Genomic DNA, 12661 nt, shown 5'->3' with positions numbered 1-12661 from the left:
CAGTCAGAGCTGTAGTCAGTCAGAGCTGTAGTCAGAGCTGGAGTCAGTCAGAGCTGGAGTCAGAGCTGGAGTCAGTCAGAGCTGGAGTCAGTCAGAGCTGTAATCAGAGCTGGAGTCAGTCAGAGCTGGAGTCAGTCAGAGCTGTAATCAGAGCTGGAGTCAGTCAGAGCTGGAGTCAGTCAGAGCTGTAGTAAGAACTGTAGTCAGTCAGAGCTGTAGTCAGTCAGAGCTATAGTCAGAGCTGTAGTCAGAGCTGTTGTCAGAGCTGTAGTCAGTCAGAACTGTAGTCAGAGCAGTAGTCAATAAGAGTTGTAGTCAATCAGAGCTGTAGTCAGAGCTGTAGTCAGTCAGAGCTGTAGTCAGAGCTGTAGCAGAGCCGTAGTCAGTCAGAGCTGTAGTCAGTCAGAGCTGTAGTCAGTCAGAGCTGTAGTCAGAGCTGGAGTCAGTCAGAGCTGGAGTCAGTCAGAGCTGGAGTCAGTCAGAGCTGGAGTCAGTCAGAGCTGGAGTCAGAGCTGTAGTCAGTCAGAGCTGTAGTCAGTCAGAGCTGTAGTCAGTCAGAGCTGTAGTCAGTCAGAGCTGTAATCAGAGCTGGAGCAGAGCTGGAGTCAGTCAGAGCTGTAGTCAGTCAGAGCTGTAGTCAGTCAGAGCTGGAGTCAGAACTGTAGTCAGTCAGAGCTGTAGTCAGTCAGAGCTGTAGTCAGTCAGAGCTGTAGTCAGTCAGAGCTGTAGTCAGTCAGAACTGTAGTCAGTCAGAGCTGTAGTCAGTCAGAGCTGTAGTCAGTCAGAGCTGTAGTCAGTCAGAGCTGTAGTCAGTCAGAACTGTAGTCAGTCAGAGCTGTAGTCAGTCAGAGCTGTAGTCACAGCTGTAATCAGAGCTATAGTCAGAGCTGTAGTCAGAGCTGTAGTCATAGCTGTAATCAGAGCTATAGTCAGAGCTGTAGTCAGAGCTGTAGTCAGAGCTGTAGGAACACAGAATGGAGAGGCTGCACAAGCCAAGGGCTGGTTAGAAGAAGGTGAAGTGAGTCTCTGGAAAAGACTGTGAGAAAGGGAGTGAGAGAGACGGATCCATGTGTCCATGACACCCAGAAGCACCTAGAGTACCTTTAGTTGCTGCTCCCTTTGTCCTGAGGTAATAGAAGTGGGGCTCTGGTCCTCATAACCAGATCTCTCAGGAAACAGGAAGTGGCTTCTCCTACAAGATGACAGAAAAGGGGGAGTCGGGCTGTAGCACAGCAGGTTAAGCGCAGGTGGCACAAAGCACAAGGACCAGCATAAGGATCCCGGTTTGAACCCCGGCTCCCCACCTGCAGGGAAGTCGCTTCACAGCCGGTGAAGCAGGTCTGCAGGTGTCTATCTTTCTCTCCTCCTCTCTGTCTTCCCCTCCTCTCTCCATTTCTCTCTGTCCTATCCAACAACGACAACAACAATAATAACTACAACAATAAAACAACAAGGGCAACAAAAGGGAATAAATAAATAAATAAATAAATGACAGAAAAGATACTGGCTTGAAGGAGATCCACCTTCAGTCAGTGGTGACTTTATAGACTTCAACAACGAGGCTGAGATGGGACATGACGACCAGCAGCCTACCAAAAAGAGAATGTAGAAAGAAGCAAACTCTGGGGGCTGGATGGTGGTGCGCCTGGTTTCAGCACACACATTATAATGCACAAAGACCCGGGTTCGAGCCCCTGGTCCCCACCTGCAGGAGGGAAAGCTTTGCAAGTGGTGAAGTAGTGCTCCAGGTATCTCTGTCTCTCTCCCTCTCTATCACCTCCTCCCTCTCGATTTCTGGCTGTCTCTATCCAATAAATAAAGCTAATTAAAGAATTATTTTATAAAGAGAGAAACAAGCAAACTTTGAAGGCTACCACATATCAAAATGGCGACTGCCACAGGAAAGAGATACATGTTTGTGGCTGATTTGTAGAGGTCAGTGTGTGGCGGCTGACTGGACGCCAAGCTCTGGAAGCATGGAGGGTACCGATACATATTTGGGAGCCTGACAGCTTTGAATCTGGTTTCTCTTTTTAACTGTGGAGACTTACCAGTGGGTGAGGATGAACTCTTCTATGTCTCAGTTTCCACATCTCTAAAATGATTATAGAACTAAACCTTCTTCAGGTGGTCTAGCGGGTAGGGAGTGGGGATGAGGGGATCCTACAGGTAGATGCAGGACACCTGGGATCATTGTGGAACGCTCTTCCTTGAATGGCAGGGAGAGAAATGAGAGGTTGAAGGATTTCTTTCCCAGTAGAGTCTTCTACTTGAAGTGGCCCGTGGCAAACAGGCTAGTGACAACAGCACACCCCTGGTTTTGTCACCTCAGAGAAACTGTGGAAAAAGATGCTTTCTGAGTTATCTTGGCCACAGAGAGGTCTTACCAGTCAGGCTTATTAGTAGGAACATGTTCCTTTTCTGTCCTAAAATAGCCATTAGAAAGTTATATAAAATGAGATTCCAGGTGGGTGGTCAGATCACTTTTTTACTGTCTTCCTCTCAGGAGAATTCAAGAACTCTCATATTTCCCTGTCTTATTTATAGCAAAAACAGTCATAACAGAAAGATCCACTGGTCTGTGCAACTTTCTGAGTCAAGGATACGTGGGCTGTCTGAGGGAGGGTCTCACAGCCAACTGCCACCCCCAACCCCTGCCCACTGTTCCTTTTGCTGTGGCCATGCAGACCATCAGCCAACTATGGCCCAGCTCTGCCAGGTATCAGGCCCTTCTTGTCCTTATGGGGAGGGGCTTGTTTAATAAAGGAGTGCTGGAATTGGGAGGGTCAGGGATCCTGAACTAAAGCAAAATCCCAGTGCCTTGCCTAACTCCAGGCATTGGCCTCTGTTCTGAGTACTTGAAAGGAGTGCTTACCCAGAACAAGGGCTTTGCAATAGAAAAGGCCTTTCAGGGGTCTGGAAGTGATGTACCCTGTAGAGAGCACACATTACCATGCACAATGGTCTGGGGTTCAAACCCCCATCCTCAGCTGCAGAGGGGAAGGCACACAAGAAATGGAGCAATGCTACAGGATTCTCTCTCTCTCTCGCTCTCTCCCACATTCTATCAAAGGGGTGGGCAGGAGGAACAAAAATGACCTCCAGGAAGTCATGGTGTAGGCACTAAGGCCCAATGATAACCCCAGGAGAGAGAGAGAGATGCAGGCAGGAAGAGAAAGGCTCTTCAGGGCTTGCACAATAGTTCACTTGGATAGTATATACTACTTGGTCATGTGTATGACTGGCTCCCACTGCACTGAAGGAAGCTTTGGTGCTGTGGTCTCTTTCATCTTTCACTCTATCTCTGTCCCCTGACTCACTGTTGAGAGAGAGAGACCTTTCATCATCTTCAAATCCCACCCAGCTCTGGTCCGCACCATTTCCTTCCCTGCTGGTCTATCTGAATCACTCCACTCCCAGACACTGTCCAGACATTCACCCCCTCAAAGCCTTCCTCTGCCTATTGTGAACACTTCTCCCACCCCCATGTTACCTTCAGATCGTCACAGGAAGATTCTCTTCACTTTCTGCCTTAACAGAAGTCCTCATCTCTTCAGTTGCCATTCAGGAGAAAGATGCTCGCTTCTTTCTCCATACCACCTCACACCTCAGAATTAGAATTAGAGAAAAACAGTACTTTTTTTTTTAACATTCATATCTTACTTTAAGCTTCATGCCATCCTCTCCCTAAGCCATGAAATGTCAGATATTCACTGACAGAAGTGTGCTCAAGACCAGGCTTTTGGTCTTCCTCTCCAGCTCAAGTCCTTGAGAACTTTTAAAAATGTTAATGCCCAGCAGACAAGTGATTGGTTGACTGCTACATCTTGGATTCCTTTAAATCCAGAGGACTTCAGTCACTACTTCCATGCTGCAACCTCAATGGGTCATCTAGACTCAGTAACTTCCCTTATATTACCAGTTGTACTTTCCCATCATTTTAGCAAGATATTATACTCATGATAACTCCATGTTTAGCCTTTGATCCTTTATGGCTGCATAGTAGAGCGTATATGCTTCCATGCACAGTGGTCTGGGGTTCAAGCCCTCGTCCTTTGTCCTTCCATTTCCTCTAGTCTACCGCTGAGCTAGCTTTGCGGGCATAAGAGAGATGACCATGAACCATGAACTCATGGCTGAGTGGGACGCAGTTCAATCTTTATTGAGCGGGAATGCAGTGTTATCTATCTCTAATCACAATCCTGTCCTATATATGTCCTGAGGCGGAAGTGTCAGAAAGAGGAAGTACATAGGATAGGGGGTGGGGAGAAGGAAAAAGTGAACCAGTGGGGATTAAACCAGTGCGGGCAAAACAATGATGATATAAATAGACCACGCGGCAAGCAATGCAACGAGGGGTCTTAGAAGCAGAATTTAGAAGCAGACCAACAGTCTACCAGTTGTCCTGGCTGGAAGTTGGACCCCTGAAGGTGACTGCATATATCATATCGACACCACCATTTCCCTTGCACGGATATTTTTCTACACTTTCTTCCCCCCAAGAAATCCCTGTTATTTTCTCCCACTCCACTGGAACCCATCCCAGCCCCACGCCCTGTACCTCTCCTGTTGTGTCCTCGGTTGTCCCCTCCCTTTACTGCTTCAACTTTCTTCCTCCCCTGAGATTTTCTTCTTGTCCTAAAAAAAATCTGTCCATTCTAGGGCCTGTTTGAACACCAACTCAATGTGCCTGAGGCCCCGGGGTTGAAGGTTCAATCTATGGCATCACTGTTGTCAGAGTCAAGCAGTGCTATGGTTCCCTCTTTCCCCATTCTCTCTCTCTCTCTCTTTCTCTCTCTCTCTCTCTCTAAAAAAATAAACAAGGGAGTCGGGTGGTAGCGCAGTGGGTTAAGCACACGTGGCACAAAGCGCAAGGACCAGTGGAAAGATCCCGGTTTGAGCCCCCAGCTTCCCACCTGCAGGGGAGTCGCTTCACAAGTGGTGAAGCAGGTCTGCAGGTGTCTATCTTTCTCTCCCCCCCTGTCTTCCCCTCCTCTCTTCATTTCTCTCTGTCCTATCCAATAACAACGACATCAGTGATAACTACAACAATAAAACAGCAAGGGCAACAAAAGGGAATAAATAAATTTTAAAAAAAGAAAATAAACAAATCTTTTTAAAAAGTGTTCAGTCGACTCCTGCTGATGAGAATTCTTCTTCATGCCTCCTGTCACTCTAATCTGGCTTCCACCCACTACAGTCAATTCCTGTACTGGGGTCAGGTGGTGGTGCAACTGGTTAAGCACTCACATTACCGTACACAAGGACCCAGGTTCAAGCCCCTGGTCCCCACCTACAGAAGGAAAGCTTCACAAGTGGTAAAGCAGGGCTGCAGGTGTCTCTCTGTCTCTCTCCTTCTCTATCTCCCTCTCCCTTCTCAATTTCTCTATGCAATAATAAAGATAAAAAAAATTTAAATTCCTGTGCAAATTATTTCTCCCTCACTTCCTAAACATTCTTCAAACCACTGCCCTCTGGCCTGACCACCCCATGGAAACTGCTTGCTTTCTTTCTTTTAAAATATTTATTTACTCTCTTTTGTTGCCCTTGTTGTTTTATTGTTGTAGTTATTATTGTTGTTACTGATGTTGTTGTTGTTGGATAAGACAGAGAGAAATGGCGAGAGGAGGGGAAGACAGAGAGGGGGAGAGAAAGACAGAAACCTGCAGACCTGCTTCACCACCTGTAAAGTGATTCCCCCCTCCGCAGGTGAGGAGCCGGGGCTCGAACGGGGATCCATACGCCAGTCCTTGTGCTTTGTGCCATGTGCGCTCTACCGCCCAGCTCTTGGAACCTGCTTTCTTTAAGGCCATTGTTCTTGGTACTGTGGGATAAATCACAAATTCTCAAAATGTAGTGACATAAGACAACCATTTTACTATGTGTACACACTCTGAGGAGATCAAGGTGATCCCACAATACAGAGTCGTTCATCATCACTCCACGGTGTCCGGTGCTTCATCTGCTAAGAGATGTTTGAAGGAGACTTATCAGGCTCATCAGAATTAGCTGGGCTGGCGTTAGCTATCACCTGATGATTCAGTTCCTTCCATGTTTAGCCTCTGGACAAGGATGACACAAACCCACAATTTGCTGAAACTACTCAACATAGGGGCGAGATCCTGGATCACCACTCCAGAGGACCTATCTTGTCAGCCCATCTCATATATTTCCACAAAAAATTTTTTTCTTTCTTTTTTTTTTTTTTTCCTTCCAGGGTTATCGCTGGGGCTTGGTGTGGGCACTATGAATCCATGGCTCCTGGTGGCCATTTTTCCCTTTTTTTATTGGACAAGACAGAGAGAAATTGAGAGAGGAGGGGGAAAGTGAAGAGAGAAAGAGAGAGAGAGGGAGAGCAAAAGGTAGACACTTTGTGCTTCTTCGTACTATGTATATTTAACTGGGTGTGCCATCACCGTCCCCCCACAGATTTTATTTATTATCATTTTTCACATAAGAAATACTAGAGCTTCTGGGAGTCAGGCAGTAGTGCAGTGGGTTAAGTGCACATAGCGCAATGCGAAAGGACCGGCGTAAGGATCCCGGTTTGAGCCCCCAGCTCCCCCACCTGCAGGGGAGTCGCTTCGCAGGCAGTGAAGCAGGTCTACAGGTGTCTGTCTTTCTCTCCTCCTTTCTGTCTTCCACTCCTCTCTCCATTTCTCTCTGTCCTAACAACGACATCAATAACAACAACAATAATAACTACAACAAAAATGAAAAACAACAATGGCAACAAAAGGGGAAAATGAAATAAAAATATTTTTTTTAAAAAAAAAGAAGGAAAGAAAAATAAATACTAGGGCTTGGGGCTAGCTCACCCAGCAGAGCATATTCGTTACTAAGTGTGAGCCCCTAGGTCCGAGCCCAGCACCACCTGGAGCACCAGGGGTACAGATACCTCCAGGGTGTAGTAGTGCTGAAGCGTCTTTCTTCTCTGTGTGTCTGTTTGCCCCTTTCTTCTATCTAAATAGAGAATAAAAAGAAAAACAGTACATCATATGGGACTACCACAGCCCTGGGGGGGGGGTATCTCTCTCTCTCTCTCCTCTCTCACTCACCTCTCTATATGAATGAAAAAAAAAAAGCTGGCCATGTAGTTTTGAAATCATACATGCATGAGGCTACATCTGGCAAAATAAAGTTAATTTAATTAAAATAAAGAAAAGGGAAAAATAAGAAGATAGCATGGTGGCTTTGCAAAATGCCTTTCATGCCTACGACTCTGAGCCTCCAAGTTCAATCCCTAGCACCACCTTAAGTTAGAGCTGAGCAGTGCACCAGTTAAGAAATAAACAAATGGGGAGTCGGGCTGTAGCGGGTTAAGCGCAGGTGGCGCAAAGCACAAGGACCGGCATAAGGATCCCGGTTCGAGCCCCGGCTCCCCACCTGCAGGGGAGTCGCTTCACAGGCGGTGAAGCAGGTCTGCAGGTGTCTATCTTTCTCTCCTCCTCTCTGTCTTCCCCTCCTCTCTCCATTTCTCTCTGTCCTGTCCAACAACGACAACAACAATAATAACTACAACAATAAAACAACAAGGGCAACAAAAGGGAATAAATAAATAAAATTAAAAAAAAAAACGAAATAAACAAATGGTGGTCCGGCAGGTGGCGCAATGGACAAAGCATTGGACTCTCAAGCACGAGGTCCTAAGTTCAAGCCCCACAGCAAATGTACCAGAGTGATATCTGGTTCTTTCTGACTCTCATCCTATCTTTCTCATTAATAAATAAATAAAAATCTTAAAAAAAAGAAAGAAATGGAAAAAGGAGAAGGAGGAAGTAGAGGAGAAAGAGGAGGGGAGGGGAGGAGAGGGGAGGGGAGAGGAGAGGAGGGGAGGGGAGGGGAGGGGAGAGGAGAGGAGAGGAGAGGAGAGTAGGAGGAGAACAGGAGGAGGAGAGGAGAGGAGGAGAGGAGAGGAAAAGAAGAGGGTGGGGGTAGATACATAGCAAAATGGTTATGCAAAGAGGCTCATGCCGGAGGCTCCAAAGTCCCAGGTTCAGTTCCGCACACCACCATAAGCCAGAGCTGAGCAGTGTTCTAGCTAGTTTAAGGGTGCAATCACAACCACCTCCATGCTAGAGGATTCACCCTGAAGAGACCTGGGTATTGGTGGCTTTAGGGCCTCACTGTCCATTGGCCAGAGATAGCAGTTCCTTGCCATACAGACCTCTTCGCAGGGCAACGCACAACAGGCACCTAACTTTCTTCAAAACAAGAACTCTGAGAGGATGAGAGTGAGATGGGGCCCAAGATGGCGGCTACAGTCTTCTGATATCCTAATCTCCCAAACATCCATCTCTTTCGCCAAACTCTGCCTTAGGTAGGTGTAGCCCAAAGACAGAGGGAAGACAGAAAGGAGGAGGGGTTGCCTGGGGAAATAGCATAATGTTATGCAAATGACTTTTAAATTTGAGGCTCTCAGCCCCCAAATCCAATTCCCAGCACCACCACAAACCAGAGCTGAACAATGCTTTGATAAAAAACCATAAATAAGGGAGTCGGGAGGTAGCGCAGCGGAAGGACCAGCATAAGTATCCCGGCTCCCCACCTGCTTCTTCTTCTAGCGTTTGCCCTTCTTCCATAGCCAGTCAACAGTGTCAGGTGAGCCTGATGTCTGCTTGTTGCTGGCTTTGAAAGTGACTGGGATCCATGTGGATTCAGTCGGCTAGGAAGGATCGTCAGTTTCCCCAATAAATGGGTACTCATGGGATGCACCACAAGAAGGTCGATCCAATGCATCCCTCCCCACCTGCTGGGGAGTCGCTTCACAAGTGGTGAAGCAGGTCTGCAAGTGTTTATCTTTCTCTCCCCATCTCTGTCTTCCCCTTCTCTCTCCATTTCTCTCTGTCCTATCCAACAACGACGACATCAGTAACCACAACAAGGTTAAATGACAAGGGCAACAAAAGGGAAAATAAATAAATTTTTTTAAAGAGTTACTATGAAACATTACTTAAGTTGGTTTTAAAAAAAAACAACACACAATAAATAAGGGAGTTAGGCAGTAGCACAGTGGGTTAAGCACACCTGGCGCAAAGGCAAGGACAGCCTAAGGACCCTGGTCCCAGCCCCCAGCTCCCCACCTGCAGGGGGGTCACTTCACAGGTGGTGAAGCAGGTCTGCAGGTGTCTATCTTTCTCTCCTCCTCTCTCCATTTCTCTCTGTCCTATCCAACAGCAACGATAAACAACAAGGGCAACAAAAGGAAAAAAAATAGCTGCCAGAAGCAGTGGATTCCTAACACAGGCACCCAGGGTGCCCCAGCAATAACCCTGGAAGCAAAATAAATAAATAAACAAATTATAAAAAAACAATAAATAAGTAAATGTGAGTAAACCATCTCAGGTATCTAGCTGTGTAAGCCTATCCTACTCAGAGAATGCTATAGCTGAGATACTCTGGGTGGAGGGAATAGGGGGATGAGGAGTGGAGAGGGAAGAGGAGGCTGGAGGAATTTCAAATTTAGAAATGTCAGCTTACAAGTTGTCACCTCTGTGAGCAGTAGAAAGCAGGTTGAGGCCATGGCTCATTCTGATGGCTGTTTCTGCCTTCCAGAAAAGATGGATCACGGCTACACCACAAGTTAATGTAAACTTCTTCCTTCACCCCATAGAAACTTGCCCTCAACTTGGATCAACAACGGTAGAGAATGTCCCATCCTTTGAAGGGAGGCTGGACAACATACTCTATGCTACACCTAAGGAAAATGGGTCGATATTGGGGCAGCTTGGAATGTTCCTACTCATGACCACAGAATGTGAGCTCAGATCTACAGGTATGCAGAGGTCACATAGGCTCCTAAATTGAATATGGGCCCCAGATTGTGGGACTATGTGAAGGCTTGGTAGAGCTTAGGGAAGCTCTCCCATCCTTGGATGGAGGTCTGGATAGACACCCCACTTGTTGGCCTCTCTCCTTATAGAGATGAACCAAGAGGGAAAAGTCTCCCAGACTCAGTTTCTCCTTGTTAGTCTCTCAAACTCACAGAAAGCCTACAAGCCTCTCACACTTAGTTTCCCTGTTAGCAGCAGGCCAAATGGCTGCCTGCTTTAGGGTTCACTCAAAGTTCACACATCCACTTCACCTTTTGATCACAAAGGAGAACACACTCTATCGTACACCCTGCAACACCAGTGAAAAGCACCCAAATCTTATTTCTGTGCCCTTTGATATCTGTGATTCACATCAAGTTTTGTTTTTCTTTTCTCTACCTCACCTTACTGGTTTAACCTCTATACTTCTCTCAAATGCCTTTGGATAATTAGCCTGCCTGCATCACGGAGACTAATCATTTTGACTTTTATGTATCACATCAATTCTTGTCATACCAGCCCCTACCATAGGGGCAAGCTGACCTTTAAGAAACCTGTCATTTCTGACATATTTGAAAAATGTTCTTTGTTTAACTCTCTATATAATCCTGTACCCATCTCTAAATAAATGAGTGTTTGTACCAGAATATTCCTGAGCCCTCCTTTCTGTATCATGCGGTCCCTGAGAGCCAGTGAGGGAGGGTCAGAGACTTGCCCCCTGGCTGGATCCCCTCCATGGGAGCGCCAGCACCAGATCACATCAGATCGATGGGTTTTACAGTCAACAATATTTATACCCCTTTCCCATACTAGGGAGCTACTCTCTTCCCTGATCCAGCTTTCTGTTCCTTTTCCAGCCATGACATCATCTCCCCAGACAATAACTTGGACCCACCTGTATATCAGATTTTAGGCTCAGGGAAAAAAAAAAAAAACTAGTATAGCCACAGGCCCTTTGGAATATAACTAAAATATGCCTACTAGGTATCTACAAAATGGACGACCCCCACTTCACCTGCACTATTCCAGCCTTTAGGTCCATAATTGTCCAACAGTTTGTTTGGCTTTGTATATTAACTCTCTTTTCAGCCACCAGGTTCCAGATGCTAGCATGATGCCAACCAGACTTCCCTGGACAGACAGCCCTACCACTGTGTCCTGGAGCTCTGCTTCCCCAGATTCCTGCCCCACTAGGGAAAGAGAGAGACAGGCTGGGAGTATGGATCAATCTGCCAATGCCCATGTTCAGCAGGGAAGCAATTACAGAAGCCAGACCTTCAAGCTTCTGCAACCCACAATGACCTTGGGTCCATACCCTCAGAGAGTTAAAGAATAGGAAAGCTATCAGGGGAGGGGATGGGATATGGAGTTCTGGTGGTGGGAATTATGTGGAGTTGTACCCCTCTTATCTTATGGTTTTGTCAATGTTTCCTTTTTGTAAATAAATTTTAAAAATTCTTTCTTCATTTGCAAGTGTGCAGTCTGCAAGTACATCAGTTTTAAATAGCTAATCACCATTTGATATTTCATAACCACAGCAAATATTTATTATATATGGAAGATAAAAAGATTGGATTTACAATCTTTTCTGCTTATGATGACCTCAAAAAAAAAAGGCAGAGAATGATTTTTCAGTAGATCATATTTTTAAATCATTACAAATGTGAAAGGCATGACTAGAATTTCTAGCTACCAGCAGCTAGAGATCACCTGATACTTTAGAATATATTTACTTATTTTTAAATAAAATTTGATATTGAATTATAATGCATTATAATGGAAAATAGAATAAATGATAAATATCAAACAAAATTTAAAAATAGAGCATTATCTTCTCAAATTTCCTTTACACCACCTCCCAATTGCTGACCATCTCTTCTCAAAGATACAGAGTATATTAACTTCCATATTTGAATATTATATAGAGCTCCAGTGTGGTGGGGCAGGCCTGTACCTGAGTTACATTTATGATGAAACAGGCAGCCTCTCAGGTAAGCTGTCATGCCAGTCCTCAGTCATATATTTTTCTTGGCCTTTTTGTTGGTGATTTCACTGTTTAAAACAACCTCAAAGTATAGTGCTAAGGAGTTGTCTAGTGTTTCTTAGTACAAGAAAGCTATAATGTGTCTTGTAGAGAAAATACATGCCAAGTAGCCTTCATCTAGGTGTGATTTATGATATTATTAGTCATTACTTTAGTGTTTACAAATCAACAATAAATATCTATGTATGTGTATATATAGTTGTCCCTTGAGCAGAGTAGATTTGAACAGTATGGGTCCACTTATATACAAAGATGTTTTTTTTTTTTTGCCTCCAGGGTTATTTCTGGGGCTCAGTGCCTGCACCACTAATCCACTGCTCCTGGAGGCTATTTTTTCCCCCTTTTTTTGCCCTTGTTTATCATTGTTGTTGTGGCAAACGCTAGAAGAAGAATTGTTGTTGTTATTAGTATTATAGTTATTGTTGTCATTGTTGTTGGACAGGACAGAGAGAAATGGAGAGAGGAGGGGAGACAGAGAGAGGGAGAGAAAGACAGACACCTGCAGACCTGCTTCACTGCCTGTGAAGTCAGCCCCCTACAGGTAGGGAGCAGGGGGCTTGAACCAGGATCCTTAGGTCAGTCCTTGCACTTCGCGCCATGTGGCTTACCCTGCTGTGCTACTGCCCAACCCCCATATTCAAAGATTTTTAAGTGTTGTGAAGATAGCACCTCCTCCATTGTCCAAAGCTCAAATATTTTGTCTTGAACCTGAAACATAAAGCAAAATTCTATATTGATCAGTTGATGCAAACACTGTGCCCAGAGGCTTATAGGAACCTACCCCTGTATTTCCCCTGGGAGCTGC

The sequence above is a fragment of the Erinaceus europaeus genome, chromosome 13 (genome assembly GCF_950295315.1).
Source record: "Erinaceus europaeus chromosome 13, mEriEur2.1, whole genome shotgun sequence".
Classification (NCBI taxonomy): Eukaryota; Metazoa; Chordata; class Mammalia; order Eulipotyphla; family Erinaceidae; genus Erinaceus; species Erinaceus europaeus.
This window is presented reverse-complemented; position numbering follows the sequence as displayed.